Below are 20,366 nucleotides of genomic sequence, written 5' to 3'. Positions count from 1 at the left end.
GGAAAGACCCGTGGGCCAGGAGGGCCGAAGGGCGTGTCCCAGAGTCACTCAGGTGCTTTTGCAAAGCATGGTACCTGGGCACATTGTCTCTGTGGGACGTCTGCGGGCAGTGGCTTTTGGGTAAGCTGCCCTGGTTGAGAGCCTCTAGTCTAATGCAGTACCCTGTTTTACAGATGGAGAAACTGAGGCCCAGAGAGGGGAAGGGATTTGTTCCTTGTTGCACAGCAAGTCGAGAGCACAGTCAGAACAGGGACCTGGTCTCCAGATTGTTGAACCAGGCACCATGAATGGAACATTCTTCTAAAGTCGCTGAGTCCCTCACGTTTTATTACTGATTTGCAAGGGCTCTGTGCTGGGAACAAGGGAGCTGACAGGGCAAGACCCCCTGTCCTGCTGTCCCTAGCACCTGCCCACACCCTGGTGTTGGCCTCCCGGTCACTCTCATCTCAGCTTTGGGCCCTCAGCCCTTACATCTAAAGACAGCCTCGGTGACACAGAAAGAGCCCTGGCCCTGGCCGGTGTTCTCAGTGGTTAGAGCGTCGGCCCACGGACCGAAGGGTCACGGGTTCGATTCCCAGTCAAGGGCACATAGCTGGGTTGCAGGTTTGATCCCCAGCCCCAGTTGGGGTCATGTGGGAGGCAACCCATCCATATTTCTCTCTCTCTCCCTTTGTCCCTCCCTCCCTCTCTTCCACTCTATCTAAAAATCAATGGAAAAATAGGATGTGCCTGGCGAAAACGAGAGAGAAGACCTGAAAGTCACTTGTGCAGAATGAATGACTCATAAAGGTGTCTAAGATGAGAATTCCCCAAGTCAGGCGCACTCTGTTCTATCAGGAACGCGAAAAAAATGTAGACATATCTGGTTTTGTCGCTTTTTTTTTTTGGTACATGCCCCTAGTGGGAACTGAACCCGGGACTCTCTGGTCCGCAGGCTGACACTCCAGCTGCTGAGCCAAACCAGCCGGGGCTTGTTGCGTTTTTAAAAGATTTATTGCGAAAGTAGTATGTGCTTGTAACAGTTCAAATCAGAAAAAAAGTACATGATGTTAAAAGTGGGAATTCTTTCCCAGAGGTAGTCTCGTTGAGTTTGGGAGTACAGCCGTCTAGATTTAGATATCTAGGTCTACCCATCCATCTAGATACAGATACAGATTGGAAGTGGCATCACGTCAGCTTAACCTGGGACTGTAGAGGCTTTAGGGGTGACCAGGATGGAACTCTCAATCGTGTGTATGTGTATGCATTTTCCTGGGCAGGGAACCTTAGCTTTTCCTGGGTCCCTTAGGGCCCAGAGTCCCCAACAGGGTAGGCATCCTGCGTGGGGAGGTTTGCAGGTGTTTGTCCTCTCTGAGGAGGGACAGGCAGAGCCCCCTCCCCCTCCTCAGGCCCCTCAGTCCCTCCCGCCCCCTGGTGCACCTGCCAGGGCTTCCGGCCTCCTCGCTTCAAAGCTCAGGCTGGGCTTTACCTGCCTGGCCTCTGAGAGAGCAGCCAGGTCTGAAAGGGGAAGTGGCATTTGAGGCTTAATTAGACCCAGGACAAGAATGGAGGCTGGCTCTGGGGTTAGGCCAGGGGAGATTGTTGGGGGATTAACACCCAGGTAAACCCATCAAGGCTCACAGGCCCCTTGGCAGGAGGCAGCGAGAAAATCCTGGCCAGCAGGGTGGACTCACATTCTGGAGGGAGAGGGTGCGCAGGGAGGGCAGGGGCAGAGAGGGAGGGCCCTCCTCCGACAGCCTCCACTACGCTTCTTCCCCACCCCACACCGGTACCCCAGGAAGGTGGAGCTAGGACTCCCACTTTTTTCCTCGCAGCAACAATGTACTGAGCACTGAGCACCTACTATGTGCCAGGCACTGCTCCAGGGGCTGGGAGTACAGCCTCGAACTGCACAGCCCCCGGAGCACGGAGCTGGCACACTGGGCAGCCAGGCAACGAGCACATCCGGGGATAGGAACACACTTGAGAAGGTGGACAAGGGCTTAAAGAGGATAGAAAGCGACTGACTTGGGAAGCGATGTAGACGGCTTATCAGGGAGGCCTGCCCAGAGGAGGTGATAATCTGACCTGAGACCCGGATGGCAGGAAGGAGGCCGTCATTTATGGAACCTCCTCAGGAGAATAACCCATTGAATGCTGACTGCGTGCTATGTATTGGGTTAAGTGCTTTATAGGAATGAATTTAGGAAATCCTCCTAAGAGCACCTAGAAAGAGGGTTATTAAGATACCCATTTATAGACACAGAAACTGAGGCACAAGCAGGGCACTGACGAGCAGGTACATCTCATTGACAGCCTGCACTCAACCTGCCCACCTCTTGCTACGTGTCCTGATCCATGCCAGGTGCATTATACGCCTCATCTCAACCCCCCAGCCCTGGCCCTGAGTAGCAATGATCCCAATTCTGCAAATGAAAGCAGAGCTCAGAGAGGTTTGCTCAGCTCCCTAGAGTCACACAGCCAGCAAGTGGCAGAGCCAGTAATTGAATCCCGGTGCCACAGACCCTTGTTAATGTGACACCAGCTTTCTGGCCAGGAAGCTCTTCCAGTGGCTGACTTTGAAATGCCCTCCCCTAATTCACTGGGTCCTGTGTCCCTGGGTCCGGCTTCCCGTCTCTCGAAGGAGGGGCTTGTCATTCACGGAAGATTCATTAAGAGCACCTGCCATTGTGTTTTCTTGCATGGGGTGCCCTGCCCACATTTTTGACTTGTGGGTGAGATTTTGACCTGAGAAGCCTCAGTTGGCCTTAGGAGTGTGTTGGAAGGGAGATGTTGTGGTCTCTGTCAAGGGACCATCATTTCTTGTATTTGTTGTTGAGACTGTACTGTGTGCACACGTTTGCTGATGAGTGGTGTTATGGGAGTCAGGAAGGAAGTAGAGGGTCCCAGGTAGACTGGGTGGGGAGCTTTGTCTGTGTTGGTGCTGTGTGGGGGTTTGTGCCTGTGATGCAAAGTGTGGCTGTGTTGATGGGTGTGCCTCTGTTGGTGCCGAAGGGTGGATGTCCCCTTGTGTCGCAGGAGAAGAAGGTATATGTGTACCAGTGGGGACATGTCCATTCCTCTATGCACGGGTGAAGGTCAGGGCATTTGTCCATACTCTGAATGCATCTGCCCTCCTTTTACAGAAAGGAAACTGAGGCTTACAGAGGTCAGGTCATCTGCCTGAAGTCACCTCGCCAGCCAGTGGCTGAGCCACCAAGGGAAATCAGGGGACCCCAGGGAAGGTTTAAGGGACAGCAAAAGGTTTAAGTGCCAGTGTGAGGTGATGCCTTCGTCAGGGACTTGAGGATGAGTGTGCAGTCACAGGCTCCGTCTGGCATCTCAGCCTCGTCATCCATTCCCTGGGCTCCCAGCCCAGCCCTGTGGCTCGAAGGAGGCCCTTTCTTTGGGGGGATTGCAGATACGCCGCCGAAGATTAACGCCCACAGCTGGCTGCAGCCTTGAACAATGGGGAGACCTAGGAAGTGAAGAAATTGCCTGTCCAGAGAGGCAGGTCACAGGGTCTGCCTGCTGGACTGGGAGTGACCCATCCCCCTCCCTGCCCTCCTCAACTGCCCCCCACCCCCATGCTCCCAGCTGGAAGGGAAAACAGTCTGTTGAGAAATTCTCACTAGAAAGAGCACTTCTCACAAGTCCTCCGCCTTAGACCAGAGATCAGGGGGAAGTTAAGGAAAGGGGAGGGGCACCCCCCAGGGAGAAAATTCCAGTAAATAATCACATGTGAGAGAGAGTGAGCTGGGGAGGGGGCCCGAACCACAGCTGGATGCTGTGACCCAGCCCGAGATGTGTCAGCTCCAACTCTGTTCTCCTTAATGGACGAGAAAACACGACATAATGAAGCCAACCAGAGCCCAGGGACGTGATACCTTTCTCCTTTCCTAGTCCCCCCTCGCCCGCTTTCTCCTGGCGACCGGCAAGGGGACAGCTGCCACCTGAGCACATCGTGGGCTCCCCAGGCAAGGGGAGGAAAAACCCCAGCCACGTGTGGGCTGGAAGGTGGCTGTGCTCATTGGAGAGGTCGTGCTCATTCCCGGCTGGGGTGCAGCTCTGGAGAGCACATCTGGGATTGTGTAGGACCTACTGTGTGCAGGGCACAGCCTCTTCAGCCCCACAACCCTGTGAACGTCACAGGTCTCACTAGTCCCATTATACAGATGAGAGAACTGAGGCTCAGGGAGGGGACGTCACTTGCCCAAGACCAGGGCTAGAGAAAGAAGCAGGAGTTTGAATCCCGGCCTCCGCAGCTTTGGGTCCCAGACTCAGGTCAGCCCCAGGAGGCTTGGCAGGGGCCAAAGGGAGAACTAATCTTGCTTTGCTGGTGCCTTCTGTCCCAGGGACATCAGCTCCCCGGCCCGAGTGCACATACGCCTTTGTTTTGGACATGATTATGACGATTTAATTTTAACTCCGCTATTCTGTCTGGCTGGTCAAGTGTGTGCAAGTCATCACCGCAAACAAAATTAAGAATCCTATTTTAGACGCACACGAACATAACTCCCCGCTAGCAGCCAGAAGGCGGTCTCCCTGGATGCCAGTTTGCATGGTCGGAAACCAGGGCGGTGGCCGGTCCCAGCCCACGACTGGGAAGCTGAGAAATGCAGGTGGCGCGTCCCCTCCGCAGATGAAGCCACTTAATTACCACGCAATCAATATGCAAACAAGTGCCAAAGTGGGTTTGAATCAAATTTCTCATTGGGGACCCAGTGGGGGAGGAGAGTCCAGCAGAAGAAGTGCCCACCAGGGGCGGGGGGGCTGCCAGATAAAGAGACAGGCTTCGGCTGGGACCCAGGCACCCGAGGTCCACTCGGAGGTCCCGGGAGCCCTCAGTGTCTGGCTTGGGGCCCAGGGCCCATTGAGGGGAGCTTGGGTCCAGGGCTCCGGGCTGCAGTCCGCGGGAGGGTTTCCAGGCCTGTCAGCTGAAGTCTGGCGGCTTCCACTAATTCATTTGACTCGGAAATCTCAACTTGACCAGGTCCCCCCTCCCTTCTTTAAAACAAACTCATTAAACTTGTCAACACTCATTAGGCCTGTAAAACATTGAACTAGAGCCACTGGGGAGAGTTGAAGAGGGGTGTGTGTGTGTGTGTGTGTGTGTCCGTGTCTGGGAGTGCTCACTGCAAAGCCGATCCAGGTCCTGGGAGACCCACCTCTGAGGCTTGGCAGGGGCAGAAGTCAGACTTGTTTGTTCATCTCCTCCCTTCCTTCTGTATCTGCCTTTCACCGAAGGCCACCCCCAGAGTCGGAGTTGGAATCAGCCACGCCCTGGCTGACGCAGGCCTGTGTCTTCCGCTCTGTGCCTCAGTCACCCCATCTGTAACATGGGTGTTCTGATCATAGGACCCGTCTCTCTCGGCTGCTGGAAGAATATGTGCACCCAGCAGTCACGATACAGCAACGCCTGGCACGGTTTAGGAGCATAACTACTGGTAGCTATTATTATCCATGAGACCTCAACATGGAAGGTTTAGACGTTGAAGTTTGGATTTGATAAGACTCTGAGTTGGGACCTCACCTCAGCTTCCTGCTATGGGACCCTGGATGGGGGAATCGTTTCTCTGAGCCTCAGTTTCCCCAAGTGTGAAATGAGTACGATACAATGCGTGTTAAAAGTAGGATCGTGGTAAGAAGTTAACGCATACAATGAGTCCAAACCAGTGTGGTGTCTGTCACTGTACAAAAAGTAGGAATAGCCTCTCTTCTGTGTCCTCCCCCAGCCAGCCCCCACGCGGCGTGGACGGCAGGAGCATGCCTGCATCTCTCTCCCTGTGAGGAACCCCGGGGCCTGCCTACAGCCTACAGCAAAGCGGAGGGGGTGTAGGCTTCCCCGAGAGGGGCTGGGGACTGAACCCTACCCTTGCCTGAAGCTGAGTTCCTGTGACTTTAGAAGCAGAAACCTGCTTTAGAGAAGGAAAAACTGCTTAGAGGAGAAAAAACGGTCCCCTCTGCCCTAGATTAAAAAAAAAAAAAAAATACAAAAACACCTCTAGTTTGCAAAACCATCTGATGGGAAGGACACCAAGTGACCCCAGATGGGAAAGAGGCTGGAGGGGGGCCTCCTGCCTGCTGGTGCCTCTAAGCCACACTTTCCTTCTAAGAAATGCCTCCTCTCCCCCACCCCCACCCTGACTCCCTGCAGCGGGAACTCAGCCGGCCCTGCTGCTGCCAAGCGGACCAGCCCCAGCGCCCGAGACCCTCCGATCCGCGGACTTCAGGCCCCATGAATAGCGGTTTTGTCTGGGCTTCCATTTAGGATTTGTGGCTGTAGCTGTGATGGGTCCTTTTTCCCTTTAAAGTGGGGTGTCTACAGGCTCTCTCCCCCTTTCTCTCCCTTTCCCCTTCTCATTGAGAATGCCTCTTTAAAAAAAAAAAAAAAAAACACCATGCCGGCCTTCTGCTATTTTTCTTCTCTCTCTGAAAATGAGAACATCAGCTATTGAAGCGGATTGATGAACTCTTCCCAAAAGTTTATTAAGGGAAGGTTAGACAAAGGCCCGCGGCCGCAGGCAACTGAGCAGTCAGTATATATACTGGGCCCTTTTGTCCCCCCAGGGCCGACGCATGAATACCTCTCAATGGCCCTCTTCAGAGTGACAAGATCAAGCCAGACAACGGCTTGTTAAAAGGACTGCCGGCCTTTCTCTCTCCGGGCCCGAGGCTCCGCCCCACCTCCCCTGCATTCATGTACATCTGCAGCGGGAGGAATAATCGGCTGGAATTCTGTATGTTTTGTGTGGGTTTTTCTTTTTTCCTAAATACGCCCTTCCTCCTCCTCTTCCCTGCCCCCCACCTGCCCTCCTCCCCCATCCTTCCCGCCCCCTCTCCCGGCCGTCCTCCAGCCATATGTTGCCAGCACAGCCTGCTTGTGCCTTTGGAGGGGACCCCAGGGTGGGTGTTTCTGGACAAGGAGAGAAGGGCCTCACTTCCTGTCTGCGCTCATCATAATCGCCACCTTTACTGAGCACTTACTACGCACTAGGGCTGCGATCGGGATTTATGTGTGACATCGCTCGTGTGGGCTTTTCCTTCAGGGTCCGTGTTATGTCCCCCCAAGTTACTGGGGCAGAGTGAGCAAGAAGGAAGTGTCCTTCTCAGGGACGTTTCCGGCTGGGCTGTCTCCGGCTGCGCTCAGGACCGTGGAGGTGAAAAGTAGGTCTGTCCCAGCCCAGCCATGGGGCTGACTTGCCTCGGAGGGAATCAGCGTGGTTGGAGACCTGAACTCCGGACACAAGACAGGGCGAGGTTGTGGGAGAAGATCTGGCTGGGGTGCAGGGACTTGAAGTGGCCTTGGGAAAATCCTTTCTGGATGGTCACTGAGGAAGGAGAGGGGGCTGGGGCTCAGATAAGCCACAGTCAGAAAACACCCCTCATTCCCTCTGAATGGGATGGGGAGTGTGTGTGCATGCAAGTGTGTGTCCTGTGTGTACATAGCGTGTATAGTGTATGTGTGTGCATGCGTGTGCCTGTGTGTACATAACGTATATGAGTGTATATAGTGTATGTGTAATTGTGTGTGCCTGTATGTACACATGTGTACCTGTGTGTACTGCAGATTCACCCTCCTGGTGAGTTTAGTCGGTACGTCCCTCTCCTGTGCCACATTAGAACTTTTTTGGAGGGTGAGGACTGGTTAACCGCATCTTACTCTGTGCCCAGTAGGTGCTCAGTAAATCTTCCTAAATCCAGAACCTTTGAGACACATGAGCAGTATAGAGGCAGAGGGGCACCAGGCCTCTGCTGAGCGGCCAGGCTAGCTCCTTCCCCGTTTCCCTTCCCTTCCTCCTCTCCCCGTCGGATGCCTGTCTTCACTTGGGCACTGAAGGGGCTGGAGAGGGAGTGTCCCTAATGGTCATGGGCTAGAGAAGCAGACCTGTGTCACTGACCTTCACCTTCTGAATGGTTTCCCTCCGGGAGGGTGTTTGTGTTCATCCCCCTGGGGAAAGTGGTGGCGAGGGGAAGGGGGGGTTAGGCAAGTAGCAGGTGGAAGGAAATCGCTCTGGTCTGAGAGGCAGGAGCCCAGCCTCGGCATCTTGCCTTGCCTCGCTGGGGGCGACAGACTGGGACTGTCCTGGCTTTAACCCTGAGCGTTCCACGTCCCAGAAAGCCCCCAGTCCTGGCAACCTGGGATGGTTGGTCACCCCACTTCTTGGGGTGCAGGGACGAGATCTTTGCTCACCCCTCCAAGCATGTCATCAAGTGGGGTCACAGGCTGGGAGGGAGGGACCAGGGTCTGTGAAAGGACAGAGAAGGGTGGTGTGCCCTGCACTTGCGTGGTACCACCTTGGGGAGGGCTCGTGAACACCCGCCGTCTGTGCTGGGCGGCTGAGCGGGCGTCCTCCCGTGGGCACCTCGGGGGCCCTGCCCCCACGGATGAAGCCTCCATTAGGGAGGACCCAGTTCCTATTTGGCAGCAGGAGCTCGGCCTTGGCCCTTTGCTCTAGACCAACCCGAGTTCCAGTTCTATCTTGGCCACTTGCCGACAGGGTGGTTTTGGGGGGTTGTCACCCCACTTGTGAAACAGAGGAGATGCCTCTCAAATCCAAGTTTGCTCAGAACAAAGCAGGCTTCCAACAGATGTTCAGTTCCTCCCTTCATTTCTGCTCTGCTTGTCCCCAGACCCCTTCTTTTTTTCTGGCGTAAGGACAGAATTAGAGGGAAGTCCAGATGCCGAGTCTGTCCAGAGAGACCGAGGGGGTGGGTGGCTGAAGAATCATCCTAATTTAAGAAATCCGCCTCCCCCTGCTCCCCCCAAGATAAGAGTCCCTATTTCATGGATGATTCCAGGCGAACTTCCCCCAAGGAAGGGCTGTGACCCCTGACCCCTGTAACCTGCTTTTAACACGTTCAAAAGCTCCCACTCACCCCAGAGAGGTGACCTGAGCTGGGACCAAGGCAACAGAGCTATAAACAAGCGCTCCGTGGGCTCAGGAATCCTGAGCGAAAAACCAGAAGGGCTCGGAGGTGGGGCCCCACCTCCGCCCTGGTTGGAGAGGGCGTGGCCAGGGAGGGGGGGGGTGAAGATGCTCAGGAGGTGGAAAGAATTAGGGGAGAAGAAGTGGGCAGCTGACGCCCCAAATAAGAAGGTATTTCCTTTCTCTGACCCTCAGTTTTCTCACCTGTAAAATGGAGCTAAACACACTGTCCTCGTAGGGATTTTGTAAGGATTGAGTGAAATATGTGGGTGAAGGCAGCTCCCCCGAGCCCAGTAGGAGGGGCTCAACAGTGCTACAGGGAAAAGAAAAATGTGCTAAATCGGGGGGCACAGAATGGGGGGTGATCACCAACTGAAACAGTTAACACCCTGGTGTCTTGTCCATCAGTGAGCCTTTGTTGAGTGCGAACTAAATGCCAGGTGCTGGGTGAGGCAGAGAACAACACGGGCGTCCGTGCCTTCAGGACCCCTTATTTGGGGGGGAGACAGACAGGCAAACAGATACCCCCATTCAGTGTGAGAGGTGCCCAGGGTGGGAGGCCACAGGATCTGGGGGCCACGAGATGGAAATAAATTTCTCTGCATTTTTTTTTTGGTACATGCCCTTAGCGGGAACTGAACCCGGGACTCTCTGGTCCGCAGGCCAAGGCTCCAACCGCTGAGCCAAACCGGCCAGGGCAATTTCTCTGCATTTTTGCAAACACATTCCCCGTGCACCTTTCCAGAAAGTTCCTGACCTGCTCCCACCACCACCGCCCACCCAGACCTGCGTGGCGTGTCCGCCTCTCTTGCACTGACCGTAATCCTCCCGTCTTCCTGCTGGGAAAGCGAAGGCTCTCGTTCCACGTTCTGGAAGCCTCCCGGGGGCTGCATTCTGGGTGAACTTAGCTTGTCCCCTTGCTCTGTGACCTCAGGCAAGAAACGGGCTCTCTGAGCCTCAGTCTCCTCACCTGGAAAGTAGGGTGAATGACACCCACCCCCCCTGTTGGGAAAAGCCGAGTGCCCGGTGCCATGCCTGCACACAGTAGGTCCTCAGAGTGAGGGGCTGGTGCCCGAGGCGGGCCTGGTGCCTACGCCGGCTTCTGGCTGCACACGGGGCCGGGGCTCGGGCTCCCAGGCCCAGCCTGGCCTTTGAAGCTCAGTGCGGCTCCTTATTACTGCAATTAATTACCGGGAACAATGGCGCTCAGCCCTGCCCTCTGACTGCGCCTGAGAGTGCGGGGTGGGCGGAGGGCTCTGGGAGGGGAGGTCAGCGGCTGCCTGTTTGTTTATGGGCACAGGAGGCTTTATTGGTTTTACACTCCAGCCTGTTTTGAAATCAAAGAACATTTCCAGGGAGCAGTGAGAGCAGCTGCCTGGAGCTGGAGAGTGGCAGGATTTATCTCTGGGTCCCTGGTCTCTGCCTGCACCCGCGTCCTCGGAGGTCTGCCCTGGGGCTGGACAGCAGGATGGCAGTTCACTGGGGACAGGTGGGTGCTCAGGGGCCAGGGCAGCAGCCTCTCTTCTGGGGGCTGCAGGTGCTGGGAGGACCCCGAGTGCGGGGAGGGGGAGCTTTACTTTCCCAAATCCTCAAGTGAGCACTTCCGAAGGCCAAGCCACTTGGCTTTTGTGATCTTGTCTTCAAAATGGGCCCAACGGTGATGACCCTGTCCCAGCCACCTTGAAGTAGGTGCTAAGTGACATTCAGTGACATGGCAGCATCAGGGGACCTTTCCCAAGGCCTGCAGTTGCTCCTCATTCCGTCTTCAGGTCATTCATTCATTCATTCATTCATTCTTCACCGGTTCTCTTGCTCCGTGAGAGAGGCTGCAGCTTTAGGTCAGATTTCCGCTTGGAATTAGAAAATAAAACACTCCTGGTTTCTAACATCCCAAAACACTTCATTAACTCTTCGTTAACAAGAATGACATGCTTATCGTGGGGAAGAAAAGGCGAACGTTGGGACAGTATAGAAAAGTTCGCCACCCCCTCCTGCGCACCCCCAGAGTGAACCGTGACTGGCGTGGGAGTCTGCTCTAGGCGTTTCTCCACGGGGAAGGGTGCATTCCATACACACGTGTATTCTGAGCAGGTGGCCTTGTGTGACAGGCACGCTCCAGACTTGAACAGTTAATGTCACCTTTTTTAAAAAAAAAAAGATATTAGAGAGAGGAAGGGCGAGGGAGGGAGAGAGAGAGAAACATCAATGAGGGAGGACATCGATTGGCCGCCTCCTGCATGCCCCTCACTGGGATCGGGCCCACAACCTGGGCATGTGCCCTGACCGGAAGTCGAACTGGTGACCTCTTGGTGTGCGAGTCGACGCTCAGCCACTGAGCCACACCTGCGGGGCTGTAAGGACGTCCCTTTCTGGAGGCTGGAGTGATCGACTGCCTCCTGCTCCACGCCTCATCCGCAGTGGGTTTTATCGGTGGTTTTGTCACTGTGGATCTGAGCACTGATGTGCCTGACCCTGTGACTTTCACCGGAAAACCCAAGGAGCCGTCGCTCTCCATTTCACAGACGGTAAGACTGAGGACCAGAGCAGTAGGCTGTCACTTCAGGCCTCCTGCTGGGAAGCAGCTGAGCTGGTTGGAGTCTGGGCAGTTCAGAGCCGCGCGGAGGAATTGGCCCTCCTGAAATACAGCTGCTGGCTTGGAGGACAGTCTCCAGATAAGCCGCAGCCTGGCCCGGGGTGAGAGAGAAGCAGACTGGCAGTCTCCAGACAGGCCGGGAAGTGTGACATGACTTGTACATGGCCTTGAAGTTAAGGCCGACTGCCACCAGCCCATCCCAGGTGACTCCCGGGTCCCTTTCCCCTCCGACTGGCAGAGAACAGGGAGAAAGGGAAGCATAGCCGTCCTGCCCCCATCCGCTGGCACGGGGCGCGTGCGACCCCGAGGCTGTAATTCCCTTTTCCGATCCAGGGTCCCGAAACACACGCCAGGTCACTGTACCGGGACTGGGCTTTGGGGCTGGGAACAGCTTCTCCCTGCATCAGACCCTCCTCACATGTCAGGTCTGGAAGCATCTAGGCTGACCCTCTCACTTTCACAGATGGAGGGGCAGAGGTCCCAGAAAGGTTAAGTGACTTGCCCAAGGTCACACAGCTAATTGGTGACAGGGCCGGGACAGATTCCATCTTGCTGGAAAGATGATCTCATTCCGCTGAGGCGGTGGTGACCTCTCTCCTGGCCCCACACGGCCTGTAGCCACATCTGGGTTTTCCCTTCCCGACTGCTCAGAGCTTTCCAAACCCGGAGGAGGCCAGGAGGCATAACAAATGGGGAGCTGGTGACCTGGAAAGGGGAAGACAAAGCCTGCGGTGGGGGAGGGCACAGACCAGCTGCTCCCAGGGAGGAGGGCGAGGTGGCCATGCTGGAAGTCCGCTGACGGAGCCGTCGGAGCCTTCTTTGACCAGCACTCTACAGTTTGCAAAGCTCCTCCAGGGCTGGGAGCCACACACCCTCTGTGAAGTTGCCTTGTCACCCCTGTTTTGCATGTGGGGAAACAGGTCTAAAGGGTGACATCAGTAGCTCAGTCACACGGTGGACATGGATGTGGTGTGAGACCTGGGTGGGGAAGAGCTTTGGGACCATCTAGGTCTCTATTCCCATTTTATAGACGGGGGAGGGGAGGCCAGGAGCTCCCTGTTCTGGGCCCTATTCCCCGAGACACCGGCTGTCCCCCTAGACATGTGACAGGTGAACCCCAGATCCTTAGGGGAGCTGGGTTAATACATTTCCTTTCCCAGGGAACATGCCAGCCTTTGGACAAGCCCACCCGGAGATGTCACCCTCTGGTTGCAGTGATTTAAAGATGGCAGTGCAGGCTGGTGGCTCAGCTTCCAGGCTGCAGAGTCAGCTGGATCCAAATTCCAGTCTTACTGCTGTGTGTCCTTGGGGAGACCGCCTTGTGTCTCTGGGCCTCGGTTTTCTCATGCCACGCGGAGTTCCATTCGACAGAGGTCGCGCGGGTCAGACCTCACAGGTGTGCGCACAGCCTGGTCACGGCGCCGTGCCGGTGGCGGCTGGTAGCTGTTATTACCGGGACAGACTGAGAGGGTTGTGATGGGCTCTGGCCTGGACCCCACACCCGTGGCACGTGCCCTTCACAGCTCTCTGGCCTACACAGAAGGAACGAGGTGTTTTGTGTCTGGAGCTAGACAGACATGGGTGTGGGCGGGTTCGGTGGTGTTGCAGCCGCAGAAATGGTGACATTTCCTATAAAAGAAAAGAGGTGGTCATTTGCACCCCCTTTCACCAGAGACTGTGCCAATTCAACCCAAAATAATAACACGTGGGACAGCAAAAGTAGTGAATATGGGAAATGGAGTTTATTCTATGTTATTATTAATTATTGTGTTGTTTTCCATATGAACAACTGTAAACCTACTTTTGCCCACCCTGTGTAATTTGGAAGTCGGGGGGTGGGGGCTGTCTCTGCAGCTCAAGGTTGAAGGCCAACACCAAACCTCCGGCTGTCCTCCACATGACAGAGGTCTGGTGCTGTCTAGGGGAGACCCTGAGCACCCTCTGGCCTGTGGGGACCTCCTGGGTTCTCCGGAGAAGTTGTTGGGTGTGGGGGGTGCGTACTGTCTGCCTGAGGTCCCAGAGGGACACAGATGAGCACACCTGCAGGTGCCGCATTCTCTCTAGTAGTTGCTCAGTATCGTCAGCGGGCGAAGGGGCTGCCCTGCCCATCTCAGCCCCGCTCTGAGTAAGCGCCACGCCAGCCCATGCCTGTGGGGAAGGGGTGGGTGGGGCCTGGCCCATCATGGAGCCCCGACGTCTCCCCATCCATTCCCTGGCAGGCCCTCGGGGTGCACCGCTCCACCCAGGTGGTACATGGCAGCGTGCCACCTGCAGACAGGGTTTGAAAGTCAGCTCTTTGAGACCAGGGCAGCCCAGGCCTCGCGGGCCTCTCCGAGCAAACACGCTTTTGGCGCGTTTGGCGCAAAGCAGACTGGATCGAATTTCCCCTCCGACTCACCTGGGGGAAATTCAGACTGTTTGGTGGCAGGGGCCTCTGGGAGCTTGGCTCCAGTGGTAGGCGTAGGGCGCAGGGGTCACCGAGAAAGACCCGAGACATTCTGCGGCTCCCGGCAGCTGGCTCCACCAAGGGCTCAGGACTGCTGAGGTGGGGCAGTCCTTCCTGTGGTCTGACAGGGCAGGACCTCCACCGCTCGCCCCTGCTCAGCAGCTAAGGGAGGTGCCAGGGTTGAGTCCTGACCCCGGAGCAGCTAGCGCGTGTGCTGTGTGGAGGCGCCACGCTGTCTTACCACTCTGCGCCTGTGCCCATCTGTGAAATGGGGGAGAGTAGGAATACCCACCCGGAGGCTTTGGTCCATAGTAAACGCCTGCAGAAAGGGCAGGGTGGGGAGAAGCTGGCTGTGTGGTGGGCTTCACCGTCACCTCCCAGAGTCTCGGGAAGGAAGGAAGCTTCGGTCTGCACACCCCTGACGGTGCAGCAGCCTCAGGACGGGAACCCTTTCCCCAGGGCGCCAGACCCTCACTGGAGCACACGGAGGACATGTGCTGGCAGGTGGACTCTGGAGGACGCAGTAGGAGGACCGAGATTAGAATTCAGGACGTGCACACCTATGAGTGTGTGCAGGTCCTGAGGTCCTGGGGGTGAGGAGGAAGCACAGCTGAGCGGGGAGCTGTGCACTCTGAGAATGTGGTAGAAGCACAGGGATGGTGTCAGTCACCCCCCAGCCTAGTCCCGGGAGCTCCAGCCCAGCTTCTGGGGCCCCCACTCCTAAGCCAGCTCACCCAGTACTTGCAGATGGGGAGGGTCCATCCCCTGCCCCCAGTGCTCCCCCCTCTGAAATCTCCATGACTCCTCCCCGCGTACTCATCTCTTAAGCAGGCTGCCCTGGGAGCTGAATCCGAGAGGGGGAACTTCAGAGCAAACCCTGGGGGCTCCGGGGCAGCCGTCACAGCCCTGGCTGCTCGAGATTCACAGTGGGGAGCTTTGAAAACCAGAAATGCCCAAGCTGCACCCCAGACCATTGCATCACAGTGGGGAGCAGTCTTTTTCAAGCTCCCAGATGATTCCAGTGAACCGGTCAAGGTTTCCAACCCCTGACCCAGAGTCATAGCTGTGGCTGGTCCAGCCACGTGGACACCTGGGCCATACCCTCCCAGCCTCAAAGTGCTCCCCTGAGAAAAGCAGGAACCCTCAGAACTATAAGTCAGATGAGAAGGGGGACCTGTGAGAAAGGCCTGTTACCTAGTAGGTGCTCATTGAACGTGTGTTAAAATCAGAATGGCTCCTGCGCGTTCTCAGAGTTCCTGCTCCTTGCCAGGTGTTTTACATTCATTTGCATAAGCTTTTCTCTGGATGCCCATCATTCCCAGACTGGCACATCTTTCCCCGGGGGGAGGGTTGCCTTTGTCCTGGGTTTGGGCGGGCAGGTGTGTTTGGAGGCCCTGGAGGAGAACCTTAGCCGGTTCTTGTTTGGACACATCTTAGGTAACCTTTGGCAAGCAGTGACTCAGCTGTAGCCAAGTCCCTTCTCAGGCCGGCCCCAGCTTCCTCAGGTTTCTTCCTGCAACAAGTTAGGGCCCAGGAGGATGTGGCAAGCGCCTGTGTCGGTTTTCCTTGGGGGCCTTTGGGAGGGCTCAGGGGCCCAGGACAGGGGTCTCTCTTTTGCCTCTTTCCTTAGACACTTGCTTTGCCTGAGCTCCACCTGCCTCCGCGATGCTGAGGCTCAGAGAGGCTCAGTGAGCAGTCCGAGGTCACCCAGGATTCAGACCTCCCAGATTTTGGTCTGCAAAGCCGTATCTTGCTGGTAGCCCGTGTTCTGTGTCAGGGACAAGAAAATGATGCCTCTGGACACCCAGTCTGGCCAGACACCACTCAGTTCAGGCCACTGGCCTCAGTCTCCCTTCCCCTCCCTCTTCCCCTCCCCCCAGGTCTGGAACACCCTGAGACGGGGTGACAGCCAATGGCATTGCTTCTAGGCTTGCAGGGGGGCCCCGGAGGAATCCAGGGCATCTTGAGAGCTGCAGAGCTGGGATCCCGGTCAGGGGCCCCAGGACTTAGATAAGACGGTGGCCATACGGGCAACACCTTCAGGGGACCCCTGCCTGTGAGGGCCTGCTGTCGCCCCTCCCCCCATCGCTGACATCCTGAGAGTATCCAGGCACTCAGGGACTAGAGAGGGGCCTGAGGCCAGCCCCAGCTCTCCCTCTAACCTGCTGTGTGACCTCTGGCTAGTCACAAACCCTTCCCGGGCTGTTTGCTCCTCTGTAAGACAGTGAGTTGGGACGAAATGGTCTCTCAGGTTGCCCCCGGCCTAAAGGACCGACTCTCTTCACACAGATGCCGTCTCGGACGTTAGGGACCAAGTTTATCTGGGGAAGCTGTCCCACACAGGGGTGGCTGCTGCTCCAGACCCACGATCGCCCCCACTCTGCCTCTCTGCGCCTTGGTTTCCTGTCTGTAAATGGAATCATAACAGTTGCAACATCAGTCAAGTGAGCTAACCCCCCGAGAGCCCTTACCAGTGCCTGGCACATAGGGAGCACTCGGTGAGCTGGAGCAATCGCGGGGAGTGGTTCCCCTGCACCCACAGCCCTTGCCTATACAGTGGGGGTAATAGAGTCTAGCAGGTGGCGCTGGGGCCAGGATTACATGAGATAATAAGTGCCCAGCCTTGGTGCCTGGCTAATGCTCCCAGATGCAAGATCAGTGATTTGCACAGATGTGGCTGAGTCTCTGATTTCCAAACCCCATAATGGGAGCAGAGGCAGAGGGAGCTGGGAAGTGGGGGGAAGGGCGGGGCCAGGGTGGGGTGGCTTTTGGTTGCCCTGCTCCGGGTGCCAAAGACACTCTGTCTCACACGCCCTGGGTGCCCAGGCCCAGGGACCTGCTGCGCCCCTCCCCACCCTCTTAGCCCAGGGCTATGGTCATGCCCGCCGCACGCACCGCCCAGCCTTAGCCCGGGCCTGTGTGCTCCACAGTGCCCTCTCCACCCTCTTGCCTCCCCTTGGGCCAGAGCTCTCCAGTCCCAGCTTATGAAACTTGCTGACTTAGAACCCGGACCCGCACTCCCCGAGGGCATCCATCTGTCCGTCCTTTCGTCTGTCTGTCACGTGTCATCTCCGGTCTGGCTGCAGGGCCTGGAGAGTGGGTGCCAGCCTGCTGGTGGGGGCTGCAAGCTCTCCAGATGACGGCCCGGGCCTGTGAGACCCCATTCACCTGGCTCCTGGTCCCATCCGGCACCACTTAAGGGGATGTACCCTCAAAGTGTGGAGGGCAAAGGCAGGGCGGGAGATGCCTTCAGAAATGGAAGCAGGAGGCATTTGTTTATAATTTACTGCCCGACGCGTAACGGGAACCCGATGGGACCAGTGAAGGCTCCACACTCGCCCGACTCCTCCCTCCAGAGCTGGAGCCAGTCCAGCTCTCTGGGGCAAATGCACCTCAAAGTGGGGCAGGCCGCGGGGTCCCCCTTGCACGCCACGCTCCCACCCGCCCGCCCTCCAGACTCATGCCGCCTCCGCGCTGTTCCAAGACCCGCCCGCCGCCAGCCTTTCCGGGCTGTGGGGCGGGAAGGCGGGCGGGGGGCTCGCTTTCGAGAAAAAGGCCGAGAAAAGGGCCAAAGAGGCAGTTTGGGAATGGACTGGAATATTCTGGGCACAAGACAGGCAACGAGAGGGGCCCGTGGTGGAAGAGAAGCCTGGTTTTCCACTTTCCTCGAGAGAAAAGCGAGCACTTGGGAGACAGAATGAGTCTCCAGTGCGCAGGCCGTGAGTAAAACCTCCCCAGACATCGTGAGTATTAAAGAGGAGGAAGGAAAGGACACGGTGAACTCGGTGTGTCTCCAGCAGAGCCGCCGACGCCCTCTTCTTTCCCGGGGAAGCTCGTTGGGGGGCAGGCGGTGGAGCCTGCGGGGGCGGAGGCTGGAGGCTGAGGCTGGGAGGTGCTGTGGGCGCAGGGGGAGGGAGGCTCCAGGGTCAAGTGGGGCTTGGAGAGGATTCCCTCCCAGCATCACGAGGCTCAGCAGGCTTGGATTCGAATCCCGAATCTTGGCTCTGCCTGATGTTTTTGAGCTGGTGGCTTAACCCGAGCATCTGTCTTTCTTCATTTAAAAAATGGGAATGGTGCCCTGGCTGGTCTGGCTCAGCAGTTAGAGCGTCGGCCCTTGGACCGAAGGGTTCGATTCTGGTCAAGAGCACGTACCTGGGTTGCAGGTTCAATCCTCGGCCCTGATCAGGGTCATGTAAGAGACAACCAGTCGATGTGTCTCTCACGCATTGATGTTTCTCTCTCTCCCTCCCTCCCTTCCACTCTACCTAAAAATCAATGGAAAAGTATCCTCAGATGAGGATTAACACAACAAAAATGAAAAACGGGAATGATAAAATTCATTGTGGGTGTAGCTGTCAAGAAGAGATGAAGGGGTGTATGGGCAGAGCTTGACACCCACTGGGTGCTGTGTTGATTTCTTTTCTTTCCTGTCCATCGAGGTTACCAGCTCCCACACCGCCAACACCAACATTGTCCGCATCTCCAGGCCCCCTTGACCCCCTTTCACTTTCAGAACCTCCCTTTGCCACCTCCCCTGTTCCCCACCGACCTTCCAAATCTAGCCACCGGTATCAACGCCGGCCTCCGCCTCTGAGGCCGCCCAACCATCCCTTCTGCTCTCCCTGCCTTGTGCAGGAGACTTACGAGTCTCCTATTAAGAGATTATTTTGCTCAGAAATACACAACGGAGAGCAAAAGTCCCAGAGTTGTAAGCACACATGAACCCCCGTGCACACGCCGCAGGTCCACCGCTGACGGGAACGTGCGTCCTTCCACGTCGTCTCACAACGTGTGTCCTTCCACATCGTCTCACAACGTGTGTCCTTCCACATCGTCTCACAACGTGTGTTCTTCCACATCGTCTCACAACGTGTGTCCTTCCACATCGTCTCACAACGTGTGTCCTTCCACATCGTCTCACAACGTGCGTCCTTCCACGTCGTCTCCCAAAGCCAGGACCCGGCCCCTTCCCACGGCATCCGTCCACATGTCGAAGGCTGCATCCCCGCCCGGCCCACCGAGCACTGGACTTTCCGGTGGCCCTGTCTGGGCTCTTTGGAGCGAGCACAGTGTGGCATTGGAGGAGAGCGGGGAAGGAGGCAAAGGGGTACAGAGAGAAGTGTTGGGAGGGGAACCTTTGGCAGTTTCCAAGGCTTTCCCACTGTCCTCACTGAGAGAAAGGGAGAAGGGGTGCACATATGGTTTCAGAGGCCCGATGGATCCAGGTTCAAGTCCTAGCACACAGCCGTGTGACGTTGAGTAAGTCATTGCCCCTGTCTGGGTCTCAGCCTCAGAGCTGGTTTAATGTCAGCAAAGCCTGCCAGGGCTGAGCTTTGGGGGGCCGATTATGCATGCCAAGCACAGTGCCTGGCACCAGGTAAGCGCGTCACCTGTCTCCCGAGAGGACCATTTGTTCTCTGGAATTGTGAAGCCTGATCCCTCGCTCAGCTCCTTCAATGAGACTGCTTCGCCCAACCCCAAATACCCAGAAGCACGCTTTTGTCCTCTGAGAGCCAGTACCTTTTCAGATTCCACCCCCTCCCCGCGGCTTTAATGCAACCAACCTCTGGCTGGCCACATTTGGGGAAAATAACATTATTCCATCAAGATTCAGCAAACTGGGCCCAGAGCAATAATTGCCCCAGGGTGTGAGTAACAGATTTTATTTTTATTGATCAAAAAAATATTGTTATCAAAAACACATCAAACTAGAAAAGGCGTAAGCAGCAGGATCAAATTGAAATTTAACTCCTTTAAACACTGACTCCCTCCAGCAGCCCATTTGCAGAGAGGTGTGCTCAGTCCGGGGTGGGTGGTGGTGCCGAGGGACTCCGTGGGCAAAGGCGGCTGTGGTGCAGGCATCACCAAGACACTGCTTTTGCATTTGACCCGCCTCGGAGAAGACCCAGCCTCTGGGCACAGTCGGGGGAATTCAGCGGAGCACCTCTGTGTGGGTTTCCAGAGGGCCGATCCTCGGGACCTCTTGGGACTGTCCAGCTGGCTAGCTGGGGTTTTCAGCGCGGGGCCAGGTGTCTGGCGTTGCATAAATACATCTTTAATGAGATGATCGTGCGGGGTGATCCTAGCACACTCACACATCGGTTTGAAGAGCAAACCATCGTAGGCATCTGTCGGAACATTGCGAGTTATTGCGTCGACCTGGGCATAAAGGAGAGGCGATACATTCATTCTTAAATGTGCGTTCGTTTGTTCGTTCATTCGTTCGTTTGTTGGTTCGTTCAGCAAATGTGCGTTGAGCTCATCCCATGGGCCAAGTCCTCTTCTGGGCCTTGGGAATAAAGTGAGGAACAAAGCAGATAAAAACACTGTCTCTCTGGAGAGGAACTATTGCCCCTCCAAATTATTCAGGCTGGAAGGTGGGCCATGGCGGAGCATGTGTCAGGAGCCGTCCCTGACT

At 56.3% G+C, this 20,366-nt stretch overlaps 1 protein-coding gene across 4 annotated transcripts in view; it reads left to right on the top strand.

Annotated features, from left to right (window-relative positions):
* The window catches only part of PAX7 (paired box 7), a 96,600-nt gene that overhangs the window by 18,143 nt on the left and 58,091 nt on the right, over positions 1-20,366 (top strand). The window lies entirely within an intron of this gene.

Source organism: Molossus molossus, unplaced genomic scaffold, assembly GCF_014108415.1.
Source record: "Molossus molossus isolate mMolMol1 unplaced genomic scaffold, mMolMol1.p scaffold_m16_p_12, whole genome shotgun sequence".
Taxonomy (NCBI): Eukaryota; Metazoa; Chordata; class Mammalia; order Chiroptera; family Molossidae; genus Molossus; species Molossus molossus.
Note: the sequence above shows the minus strand (reverse complement) of the source record. Positions and strands in the feature narration are given on the sequence as shown.